The sequence below is a fragment of the Phyllostomus discolor genome, chromosome 3 (genome assembly GCF_004126475.2).
Source record: "Phyllostomus discolor isolate MPI-MPIP mPhyDis1 chromosome 3, mPhyDis1.pri.v3, whole genome shotgun sequence".
Taxonomy (NCBI): domain Eukaryota; kingdom Metazoa; phylum Chordata; class Mammalia; order Chiroptera; family Phyllostomidae; genus Phyllostomus; species Phyllostomus discolor.
In genome coordinates, this window is record NC_040905.2 from 174,015,376 (window position 1) to 174,029,022 (window position 13,647).

Consider the following 13,647-nt stretch of genomic DNA (forward strand, 5'->3'; position numbering starts at 1 on the left):
CCTGGTATAACTGTCACAGCAAGGTGACTTTGTAGTAAATGTACCTGAACTTGTTGAAATCTTGCTTCCCTTGATATCCAGGCCACCACATTCTCCAGGTTTTCCTTTCACCTCTCTGGTCATTTCTCAGTCTCACTTCTGGTCCCTCTCATTACCCTGTTTCTAACCATTGAATTGACTTCCACAGATTTAGTTCTTGAACATTTTCTCTACCTTCATTCTCTCCAGTGATTATCTCAGCCAGTCATTACAAAGCCATCTACATGCTGATGTCTCCTGCTATCTATCTCCAGCCCACAACTCTCTCCTGAAATCTAGACTCTTCTAAAAGAAAGGCTTAATTGACATCTCCATTTGGCTATCTAACAGGCATATCAAATTTAACATTCCCCAAAGTAAACTCCCAATAGCTTCCTTATAATTCCTACCCAACAGTCTCTGTCATTTCAGTAAATGGCAACTCCATCATCCAGCTGCTTAATCTAAAATCCTTCTTTCATAATACCCCACATTAATTATCCAGCAAATCCCTCTGGATCCATATTCAAATTGCATCCAGGATTCAAACACTTCTCACCACCCCCTCTGCTGGTTGAAACCATTATCATCTTTTTCCTGGATTATTGCAAATAGCTCCCTGATTGATTTTCCTTTTTCTATTATTGCCCCTTCTACAAACTATTCTCTACACCAGTGGTTCTCACAATATGGTTCTAGACCAGCAGCATCAGCATGACCTAGGGACTTGCTAGAAATGCAAATTCTTCTGTACCACACCAGACCTACTTAATCAGAAAATCTGGGGACAGGCCCAACAACAAGCCCTCCAAGGGGACTGTGGTGCATACCCAAGTGTGAGACCCACTACTCTACAGAACTCTTCAGCCAGAATGATCCTTTAAAAATGTAAATTACATCACAGTCACCTCTCTCTTCAGAATTCTCCAGAGGCTTTGCAACTCATTAGGGTAGGAGTCTGAATTCTCATAATGGCCCACAGGGCCCACCATAACCCTTTCCCATTCTCACCATGTCTATAACCACCTCACTCTTCTTTCTTCACCCACTGTGCCTGGGCTATTCTGGCCTCTTTGCTCTGCCTCAGACCCTTTATACCTGTACCTTCCTCTTCCTGGAATACTCTTCCCTCTCCTTCCTTACTACTACAAGCTTCTCTTCCTCCTCTCCTTTTGGTCTCTGTTCAAATATCGACTCATCAGAGGTGCTTCCCCAGCTACCCTCTTTAAAATAACAACCCCCACTCCTTATGTTCCTTTCTCCCCTGTACTTGACATTATTTTTCTCCATTGTGCCCATCACCATCTGGCATAGGCTATACATTGCTTGTTTATTTCTTTAATGGTCCTTGTGCCTCTCAGGACACATGCTCTATGAGGCAGGTATCTGTACCTGTAGTATCTAGTGCTGTACCGCCAGAGCCCAGAACAACACTAGCATATGGTGGGTCTGCATAAATATTCATTGAATGAGTGAATGACGGTCAAAGCATTCCTCCGGGGAGATGATACATTTATTCCAAAATATTGCCATTGCTCAAAATAATTTTTTTTGAGAAAAGGAAACCAGTGAGGGAACTATTTGCAATAATTCTGGAGAAAGATAATGATGGCTTCAGTTGGAACAGGTGATAGCACAGGAGGTGGTGAGAAGCAGTTGGCTTCTGGATACAATTTGAATATAGATCCAATGGGTCAAGGTCAATTTACAGGTCACATATGGAAACCAGTCTCAGTATTTAAGAGAGACTGCTGCTTTAAAAAAGTAAAAAATACAGTTTCTCAGCTTTATCACACACATTATTCACTAGTCCCAGAGTCATACGACATTTGGCTATTGCAGAAATCAAATTTCCCCTTGAAAAGTGAAACAAAGAATCACTGCAGACATTCAGAGGCTCTGAATGCAATTCCCTATATGATAAAAGAATAATTCTGATTTTTATTGAGCATATTTTTATATTTGTGTGATTTAATCCTCACAGTAATCATCTGAGGTCCTTGTTATTAACCTCATTTTTCAGAGGAAAAAAATGAGGCTCAGAGAGAGGCAAGCTAATTTCCTCCAAGCTCGCAGCTGCAGAGTGGGGGTACTGAAATGCAGGCCAGTTCACACATTTTCATGATGGGTAAGAGCAATGTTTTGGGAACAAGTGTACATGCTTCCTAGAAGAGAACAGTCATTTGGGGCATTTCAGTATGTCTCACTTTTATCTCTCTCAGCTTCATAGGCACATCTCTCAAACACAGCTTCCCTGGAGGGTCAGAGCCCTGCAGCAAATACAAGATGTCACCAGGATGAATATCACCAGGACGTTCAGGCCAGTTCTATTTTCCAATTGCTCTGGCTGGGAAACGAAGCCTCCTTTCAATGGCCAAAGCCCTGGGTCAGGTGGCACAGTTCCTCCAGACACTGTTTCCAGTGTCCCCAGAGAAACCGTTGCCATTGCCATGGGGATTTGATGCTTTCCAGGGCTATGCAGCCAGCATTGTCACAGGACAAGGAACTATTGTTCCAGTAGAAATAGAGGGTGTTTCTCACTGGGGATTGGGGTTTGAATAAGGATTCACATTTCAACAATGCCTCCCTTTGTAAAAATGGGTGGGGATTTTTTTTTCAGGCTTATGTGATTTTTTTTTCAGACTCAGATCACAGCTCCTAACAACTGTTTCTCCTACAGTGTTTCTGAAGAATGTTAGGTATGCGCTCCTGGGTGTCAGACACTCACGAAATAAACATCTCATTGCATGTTCACATGAAGGTTCTGTGCTGTGGGAGCAGGTTCTGGGATTGCCATGGCAGAGGGTAGGGGGTGGGGCGAGCGGTGGGAAGAGGGGGGTTCACAGATGGGAACTGGCACCCCTGGAGAGTGGCATCTAATGCAGCAGACACTTTAGATATGTTATCCTAAGTAATCCTCACAAGCACCCAAGCAGATATTATGCAAGTTTTACAAATGAGGAATGTAATTAGGTGACTGGAGCAAAATCACACAGCTGGTGAGAGTGGAATCTGGGATGGATTCCCAGATCTCACTCCAACCTGTTCTCTTTCCATTTCCTGTTCCAAGCTCCCTTGCTGACCTTTTTAATCTTCGAGTTTCTCAAATGAGCTGCCTGTCAGGAAGAGCCCAGGAGGTGGTGCTTGTCAATGCCTCCACCACTGGGCACACCACATACTAGGGAAAAGAAGTCCTCATTCAATCTTGCAGACAGGTTATTGTAAACTAATTTTTTAAAATTTTTATTGTATTTTTTCCATTACCATTTAGCCCCCTTACACCCTGCTTCCCCCAGATATCACCACACTATTGTCCATGTTCTGAGTGCTTTTCCCATTTTGCTCAATCCCTTCAACCCCTAACCACTGCCACCCTGTCCCTACTAGCTGTCATTTGCTCTCCATCTATGAGTCTGTCTTTGTTTTGCTTGTTAGTTCAGTTTGTTCACATATAAGTGAAATCATATGGTATTTGTCTTTCTTTGACTAGCTTATTTCATGTAGCATAATGTTCTCCAGGTCCATCCATTTTGTTGCAAAGGGTAAAAGTTTCTTCTTTTTTACAGCCGAGTAGCATTCCATTATGTAAATGTCCCATAGTTGTTTTATCTACTCATTTATTGGTGGACACTTAGGCTGCTTCCATGTCTTGGCACCTATAAATAATGCTCAATGCACATAGGGGTGCTTACATTCTTTTGAATTAGTGTTTTGGGTTCCTTTGGATATATTCTAGAAGTGGGATCACCAGGTCAAAAGGCAGATCCATTTTTAATTTTTGGAAGTATCTCCATACTGTTTTCCACAGTGGCTGCACAAGTCTATACTCCCACCAACAGTGCAAAAAGTTTCCCCTTTCTTGACATCCTCGCCAACACTCGGTGTTTGTTGATTTATTGATGATAGCCATTCTGACAGTTGTGAGATGGTATCTCATTGTGGTTTTAATTTGCATTTCCCTGCTGATTAGTGACATTGAGCAGATTTTCATATGTCTATTGGGCATCTGTATGTTCTCATTGGAGAAGTGTCTATTCAGGTCCTTTGACCATTTTTTAATTGGGTTGTTTGGTTTTTGGTGTTGAGTTTTGTAAGTTTTTTAGAAATTTTGGGTATTAACCCCTTTACAGATGTATTGGCAAATATGTTCTCCCATTCTGTGGGTTGTCTTTTTATTTTGTTGATATTTTCCTTTACTGTGCAAAAACTTTGTAGTTTGATGAAGTCCTGTTTGTTCGTTTTCTCTTGTTTCCCTTGCCTGGGGAGATATATCCAATAAAATTTTTCTTCAAGCAATGTCCAAGATTTTGCTGCCTATGTTTTCTTCAAGGATTTTTATGGTTTTGGGCCTAACATTTAAGTCTTTAATCCAATTTGAATTTATTTTTGTGTATAGTGTCAAAGGTGGTCTAGTTTCATTTTTCTGCACATATCTGTCCAATTTTCCCAACACCATTTATTGAATAAACTATCTTTAGCCCACTGGAGATGCTGCTTCCTCTGTCGAATATTAATTGACTATAAAGGTGTGGGTTTATTTCTGGGCTCTCTATTCTGTTCCATTGATCTATGTGTCTGTTTTTATGCCAGTATGAAGTTGTTTTGATTAATATGGACTTGTAGTACAGTTTGATGCTAAGTAGCATGATTCCTCCTACTTTGTTCTTCTTTCTCAGGATCACTGTTGCTATGTGAAACCTTTTGTGGTTCCATCTAAATTTTTGTAATATTTATTCCAGTTCTGTGAAATATGTCATTGGAGCCTTGATAGGAATTGTGTTGAATCTATAGATTGCTTTGGGCAGTATGGACATTTTAGTGACATTAATTCTTCCTGTCCATGAACATGGTATGTGCTTCCTCTTATTTGCATCTTCTTCAATTTCTTTCTTCAGTGTCTTATATTTTTCTGAGTACAGGTCTTTTACACCGTTGGTTAGGTTTATTCTCCTGCTTTGTATGTATATTCTCTTGCTTTGGGGTGAAATGCTCTGAAGATATCAATTAAATCCATTTGATCTACTATGTCATTTAAGGCCACTGTCTCCTTGTTAATTTTTTGCCTAGAAGATCTATCCATTGAAGTCAATGGGGTGTTAAAGTCCCCAGCTGTGCCTGTATTTTTTTGATCTCTCCCTTTATGTCCATCAAGATTTGCTTTACATATTTAAGTGCTCCTATGATGGGTACATAAATGTTTACTAGGATTATATCCTCTTGTTGGATTATTCCCTTTATCATTATGTAGTGTCCTTCTTTGTCTCTTACTATAGTAGCCTTGGTTGTAAAGTCTATTTTGTTAGATATAAATACTGCTACCCCAGCTTTTCTTTTCTTTTCCATTTGCATGAAACATCTTTTTTCCAACCCTTTTACTTTTAGTCTGTGTGTATCTTTTGATCAAAGATGGGTCTCTTAGAGGCAACATATATATGGGTCTTGTTTTCTTATCCATTAAGCTACCCTATGTTTCTTGGTGGGAGCATTTAAGCCATTTAGATGTCAGGTGATTATTGATAGATACATATGTAGTGCCATTTTATTGTTAGACTGTTCTCCTCTTTTTTTTTTCTTTCTCTTTTTCTTCTTCTTCATAAAGCAAGCCCTTTAACATTTGTTATAGTACTGTTTTGGTATTAACAAACTCCTTCAGCTTTTTCTTCTCTGGGCAGCTCCTTATTTCTCCTTCAATTTTAAATGACAGACTTTCTGGGTAAAGGAGCCTTGGTTATAGGTCCTTGCTTTTTACCTCCTTGAATATTTCACACCACTCCCTTCTGGCCTAAAATGTTTCTGTTGAACAATCAGGTGCCAGTCTAATTGGAGCTCCTTGTAGGCAACTACCTGCTTTTTTCTTGTGGCTTTTAGGATTCTCTCCTTTCCTTTAAGCCTTGTCATTTTAATTATGATGTGTCTCAGTGTAGGCCTGTTTGGGTTCAACTTGTATGGAACTCTCTGAACTCCCTGGGCTTGTGTGACTTTTTCCTTTACCAAATTAGAGAATTTTTTAGTCATTAGTTCTTCAATTAGGTTCTTGATCACTGCTCTCTCTCTTCTCCTTCTAGTATTCCCATGATGTAGATGTTTTTATGCTTCATGTTGTCCAAAGTGCTTCTCAAGCTCTCCTCATTTCTTAAAATTCTTTTTTCTTTTTGCTACTCTGGCTGGGTGTTTTTTTCTACCTTGTCTTCCAAAACACTAATTCTGTCCTCTGCTTCATCTAACTTATTGTTTATTTTTTCCAGTGTATTATTTATCTCAGATATTGCATTTTTTATTTCTGACTGGTCTTTTTTTTAATGGTTTCCATGTCTTTTTTCATGTTGTTGAGTATCCTTATAATCATTAAATTATCTATCTGTTAAATTGCTTGCCTCCATTTCTTCTAGTTCTTCTGGAGAATTCTCCTGTTCTTTCACTTGGGGTCTGTTTCTTTGTCTTCCCATTTTGGCTGCTTCTTTGTATTTTCCACCTTCAATATTAAACTAATCAATTGTCAAAATGATTGGTTGTTACTCTATTTAAGCTGTAATCAGCAGTTGGCTTAAGCACCACAACATGAGGCTAAGTAATTCTTGTGGGCAGAGCTATTGCTGCCCCTCAAGCTGATGCCAACTTCAAGAGGACTGCTCTACCTGAGAAAGATGGGTTCTGCAGTATGGGGAATGACTCAGCACAGGGATCCTGGTAGCTGTTCCTTTAGTTCTCTCCCCCAAGCCACCAGCCCCAGACTCTCCTCAAGTGTCTCTAGTTCACTGCACTGTCCTTCTGCTAGAGCCCAGGGTAAGTGGCTGCAAATGAAATTTTGTACATTGGCCCATTATGAGGCTCTCTGTGTCTCTAGCTGTTTTTCTGTGGCAGACAAAAATGCTACTGCTTTTGATAGCTGTATATTATCTGGGTTCCTTTCTGGCTCTAGTGCTATAGGCTGGGGAGCCCAGCTTGGGGTTTAGACCCCACACTTCTTGGAGGGAACTCCCTGGCCACTGAAACATCCCTTTGGAACTTTAGCTTCTGCGTGTGGGAGCTCAGCCTTAGCTCTTGTGCCTTTTCCACACTCTCTACCAGTCACATTGTGCTGAAGTGGTTTCCTCCATCTGGCCGTGGTTATAAAGCTTCTCTCCAGCTAGTGTTCAGTTAGTTATTCTGGATGATTTCTCTACAATTTAGTTGTAATTCCAGGTTTGTCCTGGGAGGAGGTTAGTGTAGCTTCCATTTACTCCTCCACCATCTTGGAACTCTGAAATTGAGATTTTAAGAAACTGACATTAAAATTGGTAAAGGACCAGTTTTACCATAGGCTAAGAATTAGTTCCTATAGCATAAATCAGGTCACAAATATATCACCAAGCTTCAAAATAAAAACCCAAAACACTTCTAATATTAAACACTGAATTAAATGTGAGCTATGCCGACATTCAAGAAAGACGAATAAAAACAAGGAAGATAATGATTCTCCAATCTACTTACTCCAGTTCCTGGTCTCCAGTGGCCAGTGCCTCTTCTGGCAGCTCAGGACACAAGGTGGAACCCCACCCTAGGCAGGATATCCTTCCATCACACCCACACCTGCACTTACTCAGACTGAGACAATTTAGATATGTCAATGAATGTCATGAACACATCTTTGGGATGTAAGAAGAAAGTGGAGTACCTGGAGAAAACTATGCACACATGGGGAGGACATGCAAACTCCACAATATAATGGCTCTGACAGGGAACCAATTTTCATTTATCATAAACATTATAATAAAAAGGCATTAATTGAGGACCTACTGTATTCAATAAAAATTAAAATTTCCCTTCTCTGTCTTCTTTCTGCATCATCTCATCTTATCTTTTTTTCTCTTTTTCTTCTCTCTCCTATTCTTTCAACTCCTGTTTTTCCCCTTTCTCATATATCCTTTCTCTGTAGAAAAACAGATCTGTAAATCGAAAGATCTCATTCCCAATGGCAGTGTAAGCTTTTTAAAGATTCCCCTAAGATGTTAATAAACCAACAAGGGTAATACAAGGTCCACGTGAGGAAAACTATCAAATTTTATTGACTATCATAAAAAAAGACCTGGATGGATGGAAAGTTACACATGTTTCTGGATGAAAAACTTGATATTCTAAAGATGTCAACTTCCTAAATTAACCTTTAAATTCAGTGCAATCATAATAAAATATTAACAGCAGACTTATTGAACTTGGTAAGCTAATTTTAAAATTCATATGGGAGAGAAAATGCACAAGAACAAGCAATAAAATTAGAGGATAAAAAAGGAACAATAAGGAAGGACCTGACATTTCAGTTATCAACGACACTACATAAAGTTTACATTAAACAATGTTGTATTGCTTCAGACTAAAGACAAAGGTAAATGAAACTGAAAACACAGGTCAGAAACAAAGGGACATTTAGAATATAAAAAGAGAGCATTTAAGTCAGAGTAAAAACAAACTGTTCAAAAATTATATTGAGAGGGTTGAAAATTCTGAAAAAAAATTCAGATGCCAGTAACACAGAATACATAAAAAATCCAAATGGATTAAATTCTAAACACTATTATTTTTTTAAATCCTATCAGAAAGAAACTAGAGTAAAATATAATACATTAGTTTTTATAATTTTGGGGGGGTGATAAAGGTCTTTCTAAGAAAGACAAATGTGAGGAGATATTAATAAAAGGTCTTACTTCAAAAAAACTTAAAGATCTGTATGATAAAAGACACCAAAATAAAAGATTCTAGTGAAAGCCTTTATAAATACATAAAACAAAGTTTAATACATAAAATCTATTCAATGCTCCTAAAATTATTAGAATGATATAAAATGTAAAACTGGGTAAAAGAAAGGAAGAGATAATTCACACACAGAAAAAGAATGATGGGTAATTTTTTAAATTTAACCTTAAAAATAATAGGGGAAATATAAAATAATTGAGGTATATTTTGTAACCAAATATTTAATAGATTTAATAGATTGACACAACTATTATCAGTTGGAAATTAGTGATTTTAACTCACCCATTGTAAGATTGTAAATTGCTACAACTCTTTTGATGAAAACTTAGAAATACCTATCAAAATTTAAAATAAGCATATCGTTGGAGTTCTAAACTCGACTTCTAAGAATGTATTCTTCTGAAATATTCACACATGTTCATAAAATAAATAAAAATGAATAGTCATTTTTGCTTTATTTATAATAAAGAAAAATTGGAAAAGGGCAGCAATTCCCTCAACTAAAGAATGATTAAGTGAAATATGGTACATTTATATTGTATAATACTATATGATGATTGAAAAAAAAAGGAGGTGATTTATATTCACTACATAAAAGAATTCCAGTACATATAGTGAAGTAAAAAAGCAAGATACCATGGCCCTGGCTAAGTGACTCAGTTGGTTGGAGCATCACCCTGTATACCAAAAGGTAGTGGGTTCAATCACTGGTCAGGGCACAGAGCTGATTATAGGTTCGATCCCCTGTCAGGCACATATGGGAGGCAGCTGACCCATGTTTCTGTCTCACACTTATGTAATAAAGTCATTATTCTACAGCATTTCTTAGCACATGAGTTTCTTCTAATTATTTTGTACTGTTTTTTCTTCCAATTAGGTTTTTCACCTTCCAATTATTTTGGCCTAAAGTTCACATGCTAGCAAGCTAGAATGAAAACTGTAAATGATCAGAAAAATATAAAAACAGGAAGAATGATTATGCATGTTTTGAAGAACAGCCAAAGAAAGTACTTGAGCATTTTGAGCAGAATAAACTGGTGTTAAAATCAAGAGACCTTATTTACCTCTGTCATTCTGCACCAGTCATTCCATATGACCTTGGACAAATGTATGACCTCCTAGATATTTTACAGATAGTTGTTTCTTTATCTGTAAATTAAGTGGATTGGGAAAACAAAATTTTAAAACTCCCATCCATTGATAAGATACACTGATTGTTGGGAGTACAGAACAATTAGCAAACAGAATTCAGAAACGACAAAAGCAATAACGTTAATAGCTATCATTTCATGAGCACTTACTGTGTGCCAAAAACCAGGCTATGTGCTCTGTATAAGTGATCTTGTTTGATTCTTAGAACAAGCATTTGTGGTAGAGATTATTTCCTCCATCCTGTAGATGAAGAAATTAAGGCACAGAGAGAGTAAATAATTTTCCCTCAGGCATACAACTAGAAGTGAGGAGTCTGGCTTTGAATCCAGGCCTAATTGGGAAGTTTGTGTTCTTAAGCTAATGGCTAACCAGAGTACATGTCATTTTAAGGCTACCTTTGCATTTTACCATTCTCCTGTTGGGTAGGGGAAGAGGGAGGGGAGAAGGTTGGCAATACAAGGCATTTAAGAGTCTCTTATTGCTTCAGAAAAGGAATATAACTAAAAGCTCTTCCATTCTCCAGAATGTTCAGTTGTGAATAAGGCAATGAATTATTATGCCAGACTAGAAATGTATAGCGGTGAGGGCATCCTGAGAATTCCCACTAAGATGAGAAATGATTTGGGCTGCTGAATACAGATGAACCTTCCAGTTTTGAGCCTTAAAAAGACACTTCCAGGTCAGGTTTTCTGGCTCGCCTGAATGCCAGTGATTCACTCATTATGTGATTAAGTGATGGGCTCATGTTTCCAAAGCCAATGATTCAAAAGCTTTCTGTGGTATTAAACTGAAACACATGAAAAAACAAAAGGCAATTAGAAGCAATCAAAGCATTCAGAAATTAAGATTGAATTTCTGCATTTGCTAAACTCTTCATCAAGGAAATCAGTAAATTTGTTAAAAAGCCATAAATATGCTACACAGAGAAGTAAAAAACCAATCAGTTTTTAACTGTACATGTTTCCTAAATGCTTAGGATATGTAGGACTGAGCCATTTTTCACTTGTCTTATTATATTGTATTTATTTAGACATGTGCCTTTGAACATTCTCTTGAGTGATATTTCTCTTTCAGTTTTGACAGATGAATGGGTATTGTGAGGAAAGAAGAAACTTTCCCCTTCTAGATTCTTTCAGCTGGTCTAATAATCAAATAGACATGAGACAGATTAACAAGAGAAAGTGACCAAATTTAATTATACACATATGTTTGGGAATAGCACATGCATGAGTGAGTCAGAGACGCCTCATACGTGAGAGGTTCAAAGACAGAAAGCGAAAATGAGGTATATGCCACTGTGAGCTCAGGATGAGATAAGAAGGCACCTTGTGGATTCAGAGATGAGGAAGGTCATTGCAGAATCATAAGAGCAGATGTTCAGTAACTAGAAGTTTGCCCTGCCCTATACAGAGGTCATATAAAGTTATTTCTGATGATAATTCTTATTATAGGAAAGGCCCCTAATTTAAATTCTTTAAGGAAGAGGTAAAAGTTTCTTATGAGCCCAAAGGGTCTCAGTTGCATTCAGCTCAAAATAATTCATATCCAAAGCAGGGAGGCCTGTTCTGAAGGCCTTCAGTATGTGAGTCCTCGGGGCCAGAAAAACCCTTATAAGCACCAAAGAATAAAAGCCACACTGAATTATTCTTGCAAGTACTTTCAGCAAATTGCAATGGGAAGGCTTCTCCTAGTTGGGTGCTGGTGTATAAGATGTTTGAAAACCCGTTAAGTCACATTCAACCAGGGGGACCTTAAGGTTTGTAAGTATAGCATCATACTCAGCCTCTAAGAACCTAAAAAGTGACACAAAACAGGATTAGGAATTGTCTTTCTGTCCAAGTAACCCTTTGGCTTTTTCAGTTAGTACTTTGCTTAGGGCCAAATTCCATATCTTTTAGAATATGAAGTAGGGGATTTTACCTTTCAGTCAACATCCCCACCCCCCACTCCCCCAACCCCTTAGCCATTCATGTCTTTCTACTTCCTTAGTATGGCCCAGCACACCTCTTTCAGCTTCTTTAATTTATCAAAGTTTTTCATGCCTAGAGCTTTTGCGCCTAGTTTTACCTCTGTCTGAAACACGCTCACATTTCTTCTCCCTGTCCAGCTGGCTCATCCTTTAGATGTCAACTTAAAAATCAACCCCTTTGAAGAGGTCTTTCTCACTATTCCTTTAAATATGTCCCCCTACCTCTCTCTATCTGGTTCCATTACTTTTTAAAAAAAATCATAGAATGTTATTTACTTATTTATTTTAGAGTAATCATAATTGTAATTGTATATGTAAAAAACCATTTATTTCCTTTATTATTTCTAACTTTTCCAACAGGACTGTAAATGTTGAGAGTAGAGATTATATTAACATATCACTGTTGAATTTGTGACCTTAAGGTACACACATACAATATGGTTTCTAACTCAAAAGTGATACATATTCAAACACATAATAAGAAGAAAACTACTGACAAACATTCCTCATGAATATAGATGGAAAAATTCTTAACAAAATATTAGTAAATGGGTCTCAGTAACACATAAAATCAATCACATGTCATGACCAAGTGAAGTTTATCCCAGAAATACAAAGTTAGTTTAACATCTGAAAATCAATGAATAAAAAGCATATAACATAATTATAATATTATTACTATAATTAATATACTAATATAATTATATTAATAGTGTGATGAACAAAAACCATTTTACCATCTCAATAGATACAGAAAAAGCACTTGGCCCAATTCAGTAGCTGTTTATAAAAGGTCCTTAACAAACTTTTTTATTTACCTTCTCTGAAAAATCTACAATTAAATTATACTTAGTGGTGAAAAGCTGCATTCTTCCCCACTAATATCAGGAACAAGGCAAGTATGTTCATTCTCATTACACCTAGTCAAGATTGTGTTGGAGATTCTAGCCAATGCAATCAGAAACATAGATTGGAAAGAAAGAAGTAAAACTGTCTTTATTAGCATATGATATGAGCTTGTATATAGGAAATCCTAAGGAATGTGCAACAAAAACCCACCAGAATTAATAATCTAGTTTAGTGAGGTCAGAGTATGCAAGATCAATACACAAAAATTAATTTTATTTCTATAAGCTAACAATGAACAATCTAAAATGAAATTAAGGAAACAATTTCATTCATGATACTATTAAAATACTTAGGAATATATTTAATGAAGAAATACAAGACTTGTACAGTGAAAACTATTAAGAATTGTTGAGAGAAATTACAGAAGGCAAGTACATAGAGACGTTTTTTGTATTCATGATTTAGAAAGGCTCACTATCATTAAGTTGGCAGTTCCCTCCAAGTTAACCTGTTGATTCATTGCAATCCTTACCAAAATCCCAGTAGGCTTTTCTGTAGAAATTGATAAGCAGATTCTAAAATTTATATAAAAAATGCAAAGGGCTTAGAACATCCAAAAGCATTTTGAAAAAGAAGAACAAAGTCAGAGAACATAAGACTTAAGACTTACTGTAAAACTTTGGTAATCAAGAGCATAGTGTTAAATAAAGATAGGCTTAGATCAACGGAACAGTATAGAGTTCAGATGCAAACTCTACATGTATGGTCAACATATTTTTGATAAAGGTAAAAGCTATCTTTTTAACGAATGCTGCTGGAAAAAAATGCATATCTAAATTTAAAAAATTAACCTAGCTCCCTTTCTCATATCACACACAAAAACTTATAACAAATTTTAAATCTAAAAAGTTGTTAAAAAAAACAAACAC